Here is a 13,453-nt window from a genome sequence, read left to right as displayed (position 1 = left end):
TTGTGAATACAGCACTTGCCTCTCTAAGTTGCGGCGGCGTAGCGTAAATACGATACGCTACGCCCGACCACACTTGCGCCGCTACGTGAATCTAGGCCAAAGTGTTACTAAATCCACAACATTACAATCAGCTGTCAGATTGATCCGAGAAACCGAGTCTAGAACAATCAGAAAATATTCTTCTTTTTTTTTTTGCGGAATCGATCGTTTTGATCAAATCACAGAATTGATATAAAATAAAAATCAGAGCGTGCACGACCACCATTGGCGACAAGACGACAGCGACTTGAGGGATTACATCGCTAGCCACAAAGTCGCCCTAATTAACAAATTACACGCCCCCCGTCCGATCATTTAGACTTTCCTGGAGATCAGACGCTGGAGACACCCAGGCAACTGGCATTTTCAGACATTATTCGGTCATGCTGAGACTTGTAGTTCTACAAAAGATACTGATAAGACAACACAGAGGAGAGATAAGACACAATGTACCCAGGAGGTGTGATCTGTACACTGCCTGTCATCTGCTGTCATCACCCCCCTATTAATAAAGATGGGATCACTTCCTGGCAGCCATCCCTATGTAGATCAGGCAATGGAGGGAGATCTTACCTGTAGCTGTGCTGAGTCTCAGGTAGGGAGGAGAGGTATGAAGAGTGATGATCGGCCCGCCAGCCGGAGAGTGAACCTGACTGATGCAGCTACAGTGGGAAGAGGGAAGGGGCGGGGATAGCACGCAGAGTGTTAATTCTCCGCCATACAGCTACAGGGGGAGGAGGAAAGGGGCGGGTCTACCCCCGGCGTATCAATTCCGCCCCATACAACAAATGGAGGAAGGGGGCGGTGACAAAATGCGGTGTAACAGTTCCGCGCCATACAGAACAGGGGGAGGGTGAAAGGGGCGGGTACAGAACGCAGCGCCTGCTATTTGCAAGGTAATGGTGATTCGCCCGCACATAATAAAGTGTAATTGCTATGTGCTGCCACTACGTGCGCTGCTGAGACTCCCAGTAACCATAGCAACCAGTGATACGTTCCTTCCTCTACACTTTCTGTTGGTTATCTAATGATGTTTTTTTTTTTTTTAATTGCAGTGGCGGCTGGTGCTCAATTTTATTTTTTTGGGGGGGGGGGGGGGGGCACAAACGAAAAAAAAAAAACAATTGCAGCCTCACTGTGCCCATCAAATGCAGCCACTGTGTCCATCAATTGTCACCACCACTGTGCCATGCCATCAAACGCAGCCACTGTGCCATGCCGTCAAACACAGCCACTGTGCCATCAATTGTCACCACTGTGCCATGCCATCCAACGCAGCCACTGTGCCATCAATTGTCACCACTGTGCCATGCCATCAAACGCAGCCACTGTGCCATCAATTATCACCACTGTGCCATGCCATCAAACACAGTCACTGTGCCATGCCATCAAACACAGCCACTGTGCCATCAATTGTCACCACTGTGCCATGCCATCCAACGCAGCCACTGTGCCATCAATTGTCACCACTGTGCCATGCCATCCAACGCAGCCACTGTGCCATCAATTGTCACCACTGTGCCATGCCATCCAACGCAGCCACTGTGCCATCAATTGTCACCACTGTGCCATGCCAGCCAACGCAGCCACTGTGCCATTAATTGTCACCACTGTGCCATGCCGTCATACGCAGTCACTGTGCCATGCCATCAACAACAGCCACTGTGTCATCAATTGTCACCACTGTGCCATGCCATCAAACGCAGTCACTGTGCCATGCCATCAAACGCAGCCACTGTGCCATGCCATCAAACACAGCCACTGTGCCATCAATTGTCACCACTGTGCCATGCCATCCAACGCAGCCACTGTGCCATCAATTGTCACCACTGTGCCATGCCATCCAACGCAGCCACTGTGCCATCAATTGTCACCACTGTGCCATGCCATCAACCACAGCCACTGTGCCATCAATTGTCACCACTGTGCCATGCCATCAAACGCAGTCACTGTGCCATGCCATCAACCACAGCCACTGTGCCATCAATTGTCACCACTGTGCCATGCCATCAAACGCAGCCACTGTGCCATGCCATCAAACGCAGCCACTGTGCCATGCCTTAAAACGCAGCCACTGTGCCCATCAATTGTCGCCACTGTGCCAATTGTCGCCAATTGTCGCCACTGTGCCCTTTAACGCCACTGCGCCCTTTAATTGTCGCCACTGTGCCAATTGATGCCACTGTGCCCTTTAATTGTCGCCACTGTGCCCATTGTCACCACTGTGCCCATTGTCGCCACTGTGCCCATTGATGCCACTGTGCCCATTGTTGCCACTGTGCCCATTGTCGCCGCTGTGCCCTGTAAAATGCCCCCCCCCCCCCCCGCCCGGCACTTACCTTTCTGGGGGTCAGCCATCCTCCTTCCACGTCCCTCGATGTCTTCTCCTGCCCTCTTCCGCTGGCTCTGATAGGCACTTCCACACAGCCAACCAGCTGCCATTATTCAGGTGGCCGGCGCTCACCATCCGGCCATCTGAATAGTCGGCGGCAGCAATAACATAGATTCATGTAATGCATTAATCTATGTTATTGTAATCAGTGGCGGTGCGAGAGCCAGAGGGGGCAACGCTTCGGCGCCCTCTATAGACGCAGTATCACAGTATGTCACAAAAGTTAGCACACCCCTCCAATTTTTTTGTAAATATTTTATTATATTTTTTCAAATGAGTGAGTGTATACACCACTCCTAAAGCGCCCCTGCCCATTGAAATCAATGGGCAGCGACACACTGGAGTAGTGCGCTTGCGGGATGTTAAAAGAATGTCCTTTCCTCTTAGCTGCGTTTTTTGGCTTCTAGCAGGGAGCTTTTAACCCCCGCTAGCGGCTGAAAAAGGGTTAAATGTGCCCCGCTAGCAGCCGAAAAATGCAGCTAAAACAACGGGACGTTTTTTAACGTCCCACAAGCGCATAACTCTAGTGTGGCGCTTTGGCAGCGCTGCCCATTGATTTCAAGGAGTGTGGTGTATACACTTACTCATTTACCCTGTAGCAAAGTGTAATTTCTTCAGTGTTGTCATATGAAAAGATATAAGAAAATATTTACAAAAAAATGTGATGGGTGTGCTAACTTTTGTGAGATACTGTATAGCAGTCTTGTGACTCCTATCATGTAGGATGAGTTTTTATTCTCCGCTGATTGTCCTATGAGGCTGCAGGACCCCTGACAAAAACCATCAATAGATAACCAACAGAAAGTGTGGAGGAAGGAATGTATCACTGGTTGCTATGGTTACTCAGTGTGAAAGTGGCTTATGTGAAAATGTCCAAATTGAGCCCAATTAGCCATTTTTCCTCCCCATTGTCATGTGACTCATTAGTGTTACAAGGTCTCAGGTATGAATGGGGAGCAGGTGTGTTAAATTTGGTGTTATCGCTCTCACTCTCTCATACTGGTCACTGGACGTGCAACATGACATCTCATGGCAAAGAACTCTCTGAGGATCTGAAAAAAAGAATTGTTGCTCTACATAAATGTAGCGCCCCCCCTACTTTCAGTATGGGCACTACGCTAAAGTTAGTGGGGAATGGGAGAGTTACCTTGCTCCCATTCACTAATTATTAAACATTTTGGGACTTCTGTCACTCCAGAAATGTCCACTGGGTCAGTCTGTGCTCCAGGGATGCAATATCATCCCTGGCCAGCAGTTGGCGCCAGAGGGATTCTGGCGGAGCAACTTTTCCCCAGCAGCCAATTAGAGAAGTTTCTCCCTCGCAAGGCATGCTGGGGAAGAGTATATCTGTGACAGGTGTCATGTGTTCTAAAACCTTTGCGGGGTCCCCGTTCCAGGTGCAGCATCCCCCTTCAGGGTTCGCGCATCCATGGACCCCGCCGGCGTGGCCCACCAGGCCAGAGTTGCAGTCTACGAAAACCCTCATCCGGAGGTACAAGGGGACCCCAGCGACTTGTTGGGTTCCCGGTTCCACTGAAAGGATCCCAGGCTGGGTGCCGTACGATTGGGGAGTCGGTTTGAGGAGGACCCGGAGGCAGGCCGTCCAACAGAGCCTGAACAAACCAATTGGGGATCCGGTGACCAGAGTACTGACAGGTATGTTGCTGTCATCTGGTGACCAATGCAGAAATCTACTGGGAGGATTCGCTCCATTTATCTACCTAGCTCAGTTATTGTAATTGGCCTGTGAGACAGGCCAGAAATCTTCCCAGAAATCCTAAGTGACACCTTGGCTGCCAGACTTGTGCAAAAGGAGTCTGTCCGGGGGCACTTTACCCACTCAGATGGAGTGGCGACGAGTTACAAATTGGTACTATACAGAGCAGTACTGACTGCTCCATTTAATATCCAGGCCTGATACTGCAAAGTTCTCTCCTCTCTTTCTCTTCATCAACCTTGACCTTCCCAACTGATGTTGATGTTGGCTGTGTTTGGCCTGGAAAATAAAGCATTGAGAAAACCTTTATTCACTGTATGGACCTTCGCTCACTGCCCGGCCGGCGCGTCGCTGGAACGTGGAGCAGGTGAGTGTATGTTTATTAAAAGCCAGCAGCTACACTTTTTGTAGCTGCTGACTTTTAATAAACATTAAAAATGACTGGAACACCCCTTTAATTGAACATGATTGTGGCATCTGAATCTCAACGCATTTCGTGGCTACATTGCCACTCATCAGGAGTTGATGTAAATTAGATGTCTAAAAAAGAGAGATATTAAACCAAACAATGAGTCAGGCTTGCGTAAAAAGGGGGGAAGGAACAGAAAGAACCATCCACCCATACTTACAGGTTGATGATGAAAAGTGTGGTGGTGAATACTGGGGTGGCTGAGGACATCGTCTGGCATGGAAGCTGAGGTGGCAAAGCAGGAAAACGTGGGTGTAACTAATGAGGTGGTCCTCACCAAACAATCAATGATAGTGTGTGTTTAATCACCTATACCATCTGTAGATAAACATACATTTCAATACATTAGTGTTTTTGTTGGATTGGTCCCTAAGGCCTGGTACACACGATAGGATTGATCCGCGGATACGGTCTGCCGGACCGTATCCGCGGATAAATCCTCTGAGGATTTTGATCCGATGGAGTGTACACACCATCGGATCAAAATCCGCGCCAAATTCCCATCGCGGTGACGTGTCGCGCCGTCGCCGCGATGATGACGCGGCGACGTGCGCGACGCTGTCATATAAGGATATCCACGCATGCGTCGAATCATTACGACGCATGCGAGGGATGGGTTCGGACGGATTGATCCGGTGAGTCTGTACAGACCACCGGATCGATCCGCTGGAGCTGATTCCAGCAGATAGATTTGTTAGCATGTCTACAAATTTTTATCTGCTGGAAATCGGAAATATCCGCGGATAACTATCCGCTGGAACGTACACACCAGGGGATCTATCCGCTGAAACCGATCCGCTGAGATTTTTCAGCGGATGGATCCTCTCGTGTGTATGGGGCCTAAGTCAACAACCCCCATGGGTGTGCTTGTTCCTGTATGAGGGAAATGTGTTTGCTCCACTGCAGCCACATGTGGCCGCCAACGTCACGCTGGCCACTAAATGAGGGCGGAGGCGTCATCCCCCAGGCGATAGACGTCCGGCAGTTCTCCATCTTGCTCCGGTTTGTTTCTATCTGTCTCCTCAAACAGGACATCCTTATTTATTCTTATTACATCTCTTGGTTGGATTTGGTCATGTTGCAAAGTTTATCTCTCAGCCTTTACTTTCCTCTTGTATTTCAAGATGGATCCTGTACTGATGCTCTGTTTTTTCTAGCTCTATATTTCAAGTTGACTCAGACGACCATCAACCATGATCTAGGGTTCAGGCTTCATCCTGTCCTGACAAGATGCATTCTGCTAAATCTATGAGTGCACCCTGAGCTTTTGGCTGCAGACTATGGTTTCTCAGATCGGCAAGGCTGCCACCCAGGCTTCTATCCTCACTTTCCTTGTGTTCTGCCAGGGGCTTAGAGCGATTGTAGCCGGATTAACACACTTGCTGTGGGAGCATTTGGGTTCAGTCCGTTGTCGTATTTCCATCTGCGCTGTCGTTTTTGGGGCAGGTTTTGGGGGCTTGAGGGGGTGCGCTCTGGGGCCTGTACTGGGGATTATAATGATGGTGCGGAACGGGAGGGTATCATGGATGTCCTTATCAGAAGCCAGCTTCTGGTATAAGAATTATTGAGATAGCTCTTCAAACCACAGGAAGTCACAGCATCAAGAGCCTGTGGGTGTTTGTTTGCCAAACCTGTAGTGGGATTGCTTTTTCCGACTTAGGTGAAGTACTCCTTCAATCAGAGCTTTTATTCTCAGAAAATAGGTGCAGGAACTCAACCACGACCCCGTTCAAATTTCACAAACAGTAGAAGGGTCTTAAAGGGGCATTAAATATCGGGATTGCATTACATACAGAGTGCAGAGTTCAGGGGGGTTACACACAGAGTGCAGAGCTGTCACTTGTAAACACAGAAACCAGACTTCTGTGTTTACAAGTGATTGTGGTGAGCAGGCACCAAAGGATCTGATTCAGAGGTGGTGGAACTGAGTTCCCCCAAGTTCCCCCTGAAAAAAAGCCCTGCCTTCAATACATCTAGATCAATGATGGCACACTTGCCAACAGTCATTAGCTAGCCAAAGTAGCTATACCTAGCTCCTTAGAAACCAACAATGGTAGAAGACTCCAGCGCACAATCACCTTGCGGTAAAGTTAATTCTAAGGTCCCGCTATATGGCCAGGCTGCAACCACCGAAAGTAATTGCTGTACATTCCTCCAGCAGCATCTGAACATCGTGGCGTCGGCACCTCATGCAGAGATGTCAGCCAACATGACAGGCAGGGGAGCCAATCCGGTTCTATTATGGCGCATTCTTTTAGCACTACTGATGGGCTTAGTAGTCCTCACTACACCGGTCTTTGGCAGGAAGCCAGGAAAACAGAAAATGGTATCATACTTACCATAATCTTTTCCTGGTGCCTCTCCATGGCAGCATACCCAACCCACCCAGTTCATTCCTAGCGATGTACAGGGAATGAGCTGTGGGTGTTAAAGGGGTTGTAAAGGTTAATTTTTTATTTTTTAAATAGGTTCCTTTAAGCTAGTGCATTGTTGGTTCACTTACCTTTTCCTTCCATTTCCCTTCTAAGGCCGCATACACACGATCAGTCCATCCGATGAGAACGGTTAACCGATGAAGCTGTCTGATGTGCCTACACACCATAGGTTAAAAAACGATCGTGTCAGAACGCGGTGACGTAAAACACAACGATGTGCTTAAAAAAAACGAAGTTCAATGCTTCCAAGCATGCGTCAACTTGATTCTGAGCATGCGTGGACTTTCAACCGATGGTCGTGCGTACTAACCATCGGTTTTGACCTATCGGTTAGGCGTCCATCGGTTGCATTTTAAAGCAAGTTCTAAATTTTTGGACCGAAGGATAACTGACCGATGGAGCCCACACACGATCGGTTTGGACCGATGAAAAGGTCCTTCAGTCCGTTTTCATCGGTTTTGACCGATCGTGTTTACGCGGCCTAAATGTTTTTTTTCTTTGTCTGTGTAGCGCTCACCCCCGAAGGAGCCGCCGGTTGATTTGGGATCGGCGTATCAAGTTACCAAATTCTTCTGTCTAGGGGTAATACTTGTGAGTGTGGATAAAAGAGCAAGTGTCCAGCCAGTAGCGTGAGTTTTCAATGCTTTATTCCAAGGCCAACACGGCCAACATCAACATGACACACAGTAGAGAAAAGGGTTGATGAGTAGGAAGAACTTGTAGCATCAGGCCTTGGATATCAGAAGCATAGAGAGCAAGCCTGCTCTCGGCACAGACGATTCAAAACGTCGCCACCCTCCACTCTATTCAGAACTAAAGCCTCCTACACACTATCGGACTTCCGTCAGACAAATCCGTGGATTTTTGTCTAAAGGGTGTTGTCCGTAAACTTGTTCTGCATACAGACGGCAGAACATTTTCAGCAAACATACACCAAACTACGTGTTTTTTCAGCTCTTTACCGCCACCCTTTGGGCAACTTTTGCAATTGTTATCTGATGTTTAGCGTTGGTTCGGGGCATGCAAGTTTTTTCTTTGGATTTTAGTCCGACGGAACACATTTGTTGTCGGACAATTTGAGAGAATGGCTATTCAACATTTGTTGTCATAAATTCTGACAACAATTGTCCGATGGAGCATACAGACGGTCGGATTATCTGACAAAACACATCCGTCGGACAATTGTTGTCGGAATTTCCGATTGTGTGTACGGGCCTTAAGCTTTGCCTTTAGTTGTACTTTAATGCAACACATGTTATTGTGTGATATACCCCACGTTAATGTACATGTGTTACCACACTGCACCTGTGTGATCCCGGTTAAAGGAGTTTTTTAATCAATACAGTGTATTGAAAAAGTATTCATACCCCTTGAAATTTTCCAAATTTTGTCATGTTACAACCAAAAACGTAAATGTATTTTATTGGGATTTTATGTGATAGACCAACACAAAGTGGCACATAATTGTGAAGTGGAAGAAAAATGATAAATGGTTTTATTTTTATTTTTACAAATAAATATGTGAAAAGTGTAGCCCCCGAGTCAATACTTTGTAGAACCAACTTTCACTGCAATTACAGCTGCAAGACTTTTTGGGGATGTCTCTACCAGCTCTGCACATCAAGAGAGGGACATTTTTGTCCATTCTTTTTGGAAAATAGCTCAAGCTCTGTCTGTGAAACGCAATTTTCAAGTCTTTTCACAGATTCTCAATGTGATTTAGGTCTGGACTTTGACTGGACCATTCTAACACATGAATATGCTTTGATCTAAACCATTCCCTTGTAGCTCTGGCTGTATGTTTAGTGTCGTTGTCCTGCTGGAAGGTGAACCTCCACCCCAGTCTCAAGTCTTTTGCAGACTCTGATGCCCTGTACACACGATCGGTTCGTCTGATGAAAACGGACCGATGGACCGTTTTCATCGGACGAACCGATCGTGTGTGGGCCCCATCGTTTTTTTTCCCCATTGGTGAAAAAAAATAGAACCTGTTTTAAATTTTTCCTATGGATCAAAAACCGATAGAAAAAAAATGATCGTCTGTGGAGAAATCCATTGGTCAAAAATCCACGCATGCTCAGAATCAAGTCGACGCATGCTTGGAAGCATTGAACTTAATTTTTCTCAGCACGTCGTAGTGTTTTACATCACCGCGTTGGACACGATCGGATTTTTAACCGATGGTATGTAGGCAAGACTGATGAAAGTCAGCTTCATCGGATATCCGACGAAAAAATCCATCGGAATAGATTCCATCAGATATCCGATCGTGTGTACAGGGCTTAACAGGTTTTCTTCTAAGATTGCCCTTTATTTGGCTCCATCCATCTTCCCATCAACTCTGACCAGCTTCCCTGTCCCTGCTGAAAAAAAAGCATCCCCACTACATAATGCTGCCACCACCATGTTTCACAGTAGGGATGGTGTGTTCAGGGTGATGTGCAGTATTAGTTTTCTGCCAAACATAGCGTTTTGCTTTTAGGCCAAAAAGTTAAATTTTGGTCTCATCTGACCAGAGCACCTTCTTCCACATATTTGCTGTGTCCCCCACATGGTTTCTCGCAAACTGCAAACAGGACTTTTTATGACTTTTTTCATTAATGGCTTTCTTCTTGCCACTCTTCCATAAAGGGCAGATTTGTGGAGAGCACGACTAATAGTTGTCCTGTGGACAGATTCTCCCACCTGAGCTGTGGATCTCTGCAGCTCCTCCAGAGTTACCATGGGCCTCTTGGCTGCTTCTCTGATTAATGCTCTCCTTATTCGGCCTTTCAGTTTTGTGGATCACCATGTCTTGGTAAGTGGATGGCCATGTCTTGGTAGGTTTGCAGTTGTGCCATACTCTTTCTGGATTGAACAGAGCTCTGTGAGATGTTCAAAGCTTGGGATATTTTTTTATAACCGAACCCTGCTTTATACTTCTCCACAACTTTATCCCTGACCTGTGTGCTGTGTTCTTTGGCCTTCATGATGCTGTTTGTTCACTAAGGTTCTCTAACAAACCTCTGAGGGCTTCACAGAACAGCTGTATTTATACTGAGATTAAAAAGGAAATGCAGTCTGCTCACATCACTTAATAAAAACATCTTTGCCATTCTGAAGCTTCCCTCCAATCACTTTGCGTATTATTTTATATATACCGTATATACTCGAGTATAAGCCGAGTTTTTCAGCACATTTTTTTGTGCTAAAAATGCCCCCCTCGGCTAATACTCGAGTCACCTTTTTGCGCCTGATCTCCTGGACTTTGGCGACCCGGTACCGGCCCGGCCAAACTTGGCACACATGTAGCCCCACTCTTCCTCTACGAGTGTGCAAAGTTTGTTGTCCTGGGGACCTACGGCCGGGGAGCACTGATTTTTCAAAGCTTGGCATCCCTTCCATAGACTCCCATGTTAAACAGTAATTTCTTTGGTGATTTTAAGGATTCTGTACTGGCCGGTCGTAGGTCCCCCTAGACCCGGAACTTGGCACACATGTAGCTCCACTCTTCCTCTACAAGTGTGCAAAGTTTGTTGTCTGGGGGACCTACGACCAGGGAGCATCAATTTTTCAAAGCCGAGCAACCCTTCCATAGACTCCCATGTTAAACTTCAGTCTAGTCATGGACACAGTGAGGCATGGGCACAGTGAGGCATGGACACAGTGAGGCATGCAAATGGACACAGTGAGGCATGGACATGGACATGGACACAGTGGGCTAGATTCACAGAGAGATACGACGGTGTATCTCCTGATACGCCGTCGTATCTCTGACTTAGGCTGGTCGTATCTATGCGCCTGATTGATAGAATCAGTTACGCATAGATATGCCTAAGATCCGACAGGTGTAACACCGTCAGATCTTACCTGCAATTTAAAAATGGCGCGGGGGGCGTTCTCGCTGATTTACGCTGAGAAATATGTAAATCAGCGAGATACGCAAATTCACGAACGTACGCGGACCCTACGCAGTGTTGTTACGCCGTTTCCGTAGCGGTTTTCCCGGCGTACACGTACCCCTGCTTCTATGAGGCGCAGCCAATGTTAAGTATAGCCGTCGTTCCCGCGTCGATTTTGAATTTTTTTACGTCGTTTGCGTACACCGATTCAGAAACCCACGCGCCGCAAGTTACGCTCACGCCGAAACCACTGACGTCCTAGCGTGCATTGCTCCCCCTAACGTGGGAGCAATGCACGCCGGGAAATTTTGCGGACGACGCATGCTCATTTAAATCGGTGCGGGGACGCGCCTGATTTAAATAGTACACTCCTCCTAGCCGCGGAATTTGAATTCCGCCGGGGGTTTTACGATCCGCCGCCCCCAAGTTTGGAGGTAAGTGGTTTGTGAATTACCCACTTGCCTCTCAAACTTGCGGCAGCGGATCTTAAATCACATAGATCACGCGGATCTAAAGATCCGCTGATCTATGTAAATCTAGCCCAGTGAGGCACAGTGAGGCATGCAGATGCACACCCTGGGCCAGATTCTCAAAAGAGTTACGCCGGTGTATCTACTGATACACCGGCGTAATTCGAAATTCCCGCCAGCTTATCATTGTTTTGTATTCCCAAAACATGATACGCCGGAATTAGGCTAGGATCCGACTGGTGTAAGTCACTTACACCGTCGGATCCTAAATGCAATACAACGCTGAGTGCTAGGTGGCGTTTACGTTCAGGTCTCATTTGACTATGCAAATGAGCCTGATACGCCGATTCCCAGAACAAATTTGCGTCGCAAACTCGTCGTTTACGTCGTTTGCGTAAGCGTAAGGTTACCCCTGCTATATGAGGGGTAACCTTATGCCAGTCCGCCGTATGCCATGTTAAGTATGGCGTTGGGTCCGCGTCGTCTTTTTCCGTCGGTTACGTTGTTTTCCTAAGTCGTTCTTGAATACGACTTTACGTCAATGACGCTCACGTCGGCGTCATTGACGATTTCCGTCGTGAGCTGGAGCATGCGCACTGGGCTATTTTTCAGCCCGGCGCATGCGCAGTTCAATCTGCGCGGGGGCGCGCTTAATTTGAATACAAGCCGCCCCCTTTGAATTACGCGGCCATACGCCAGGCCAATTACACTACGCCAATTACGGAGCAAGTGCTTGGAGAATACGGCACTTGCTCCAGTAAGTTGCGGCGGCGTGGTGTAAATGGCTTACGCTACGCCGCCGCAGATTCTACAAGAATCTGGCCCCCTGTGTTATACTTGAGTCAATACGTTTTCCAAGTTTTTGGTGCTAAAATTAGGTGCCTCAGCTTATATTCGGGTCGGCTTATTCTGTACTCGAGTATATACGGTACTGTGATTCTGTAGTTGCCAAATATGCTGCAGAAATCTCCCTCCACTGAGTTGGGCTGCAACCACTTTATTTTATTTTTCAATATAACGTACATTGAGAGAAACACAGAGGAGACAATAAAAAAAAAAAAGGGGGGGGGGTACATAGGAGATTAGGGGTGGGCATCAGGCCCAAAGGGACCTAGGATACATTCAGTAGCCAGCTTCATGTGACTTCATCAACTTATACCCAACAACAAAGGGTGTGTGTGTGTATTCAAACCATTGTATCAAGACCGGATTGTGTTCTCGCATATTAGAAGCAGCACAGTGAGCTCTGTGCCTTTCATGACCCAAAATGAGATGGGGAGGGAAGAGGATAAAGGGAGAAGAGAGAAAGAGAAAAAAAAAACACAATTAGGAACAATAAACTAGCAAACAATCAGCACACCATCTGTGGGCAGAAATGTGTATTTGTTATAGAGAGCCTGAGGGTCTCCAGTATGGAAGAAAGAGGATCACCGCTCCAGGTGGGTCACTATGTAGAAATAGACTGACTCAGTATACCGTGGGTGCTGGCAATGCACTGACCATGCATAGGATACGAAGAAAGGAAATGGATAGCCGCACTCCGATGACCAAAAAGGTTGTCTTTTATTCAAACGAACAGCAAGTACATCACTTCACAAGGTTACAGCAAAGGAACAGGGGAACAGCCGACGCGTTTCGCACTGGACTAGTGCTTAATCATGGCCATGACAGTAGGAGCGATATTCGATGTCTGTATAGTATTAGATGTATAATGTATCCAAGTGGCCCATGTAGTGTAGAATTTATCATATTTGTCCTTGCACTTTGCCATCCACTTCTCTGCCTCCATAATAGTGTTGACCAAACGCACCCAGTCGCGTCGCCCCCGGAACATAGGCTGACTTCCAATGTATGGGAATCAGATGTCGGGCGGCGTTTAGAAGGCGTGGTAAAATCGATTTACGGTTGAGGCCTGTCCGATCGGCCGGACATTTGTCCGGTCGGCCGTACACACGACCGAACATGTCTGCTGAAACTGGTTCGCGGACCAGTTTCAGCAGACATGTTCGGTCGTGTGTACGAGGCCTAAGAGGAGTGGATGGCACATGAA

At 47.5% G+C, this 13,453-nt stretch overlaps 1 protein-coding gene across 3 annotated transcripts in view; it reads right to left on the bottom strand.

Moving 5' to 3' along the window:
* Positions 1 to 707, bottom strand: part of ME2 (malic enzyme 2) — a 110,855-nt gene extending 110,148 nt beyond the window's left edge. For all 3 annotated transcript variants that reach the window (XM_040336976.1, XM_040336969.1, XM_040336960.1), the window contains exon 1: positions 613 to 707. The gene's annotated coding sequence lies outside the window, so the exon portion shown is untranslated. The remainder of the gene's footprint in view (positions 1 to 612) is intronic.
* Between the last annotated feature and the right edge of the window lie 12,746 nt (positions 708 to 13,453).

The sequence above is a fragment of the Rana temporaria genome, chromosome 1 (assembly GCF_905171775.1).
Source record: "Rana temporaria chromosome 1, aRanTem1.1, whole genome shotgun sequence".
Taxonomy (NCBI): Eukaryota; Metazoa; Chordata; class Amphibia; order Anura; family Ranidae; genus Rana; species Rana temporaria.
Note: the sequence above shows the minus strand (reverse complement) of the source record. Positions and strands in the feature narration are given on the sequence as shown.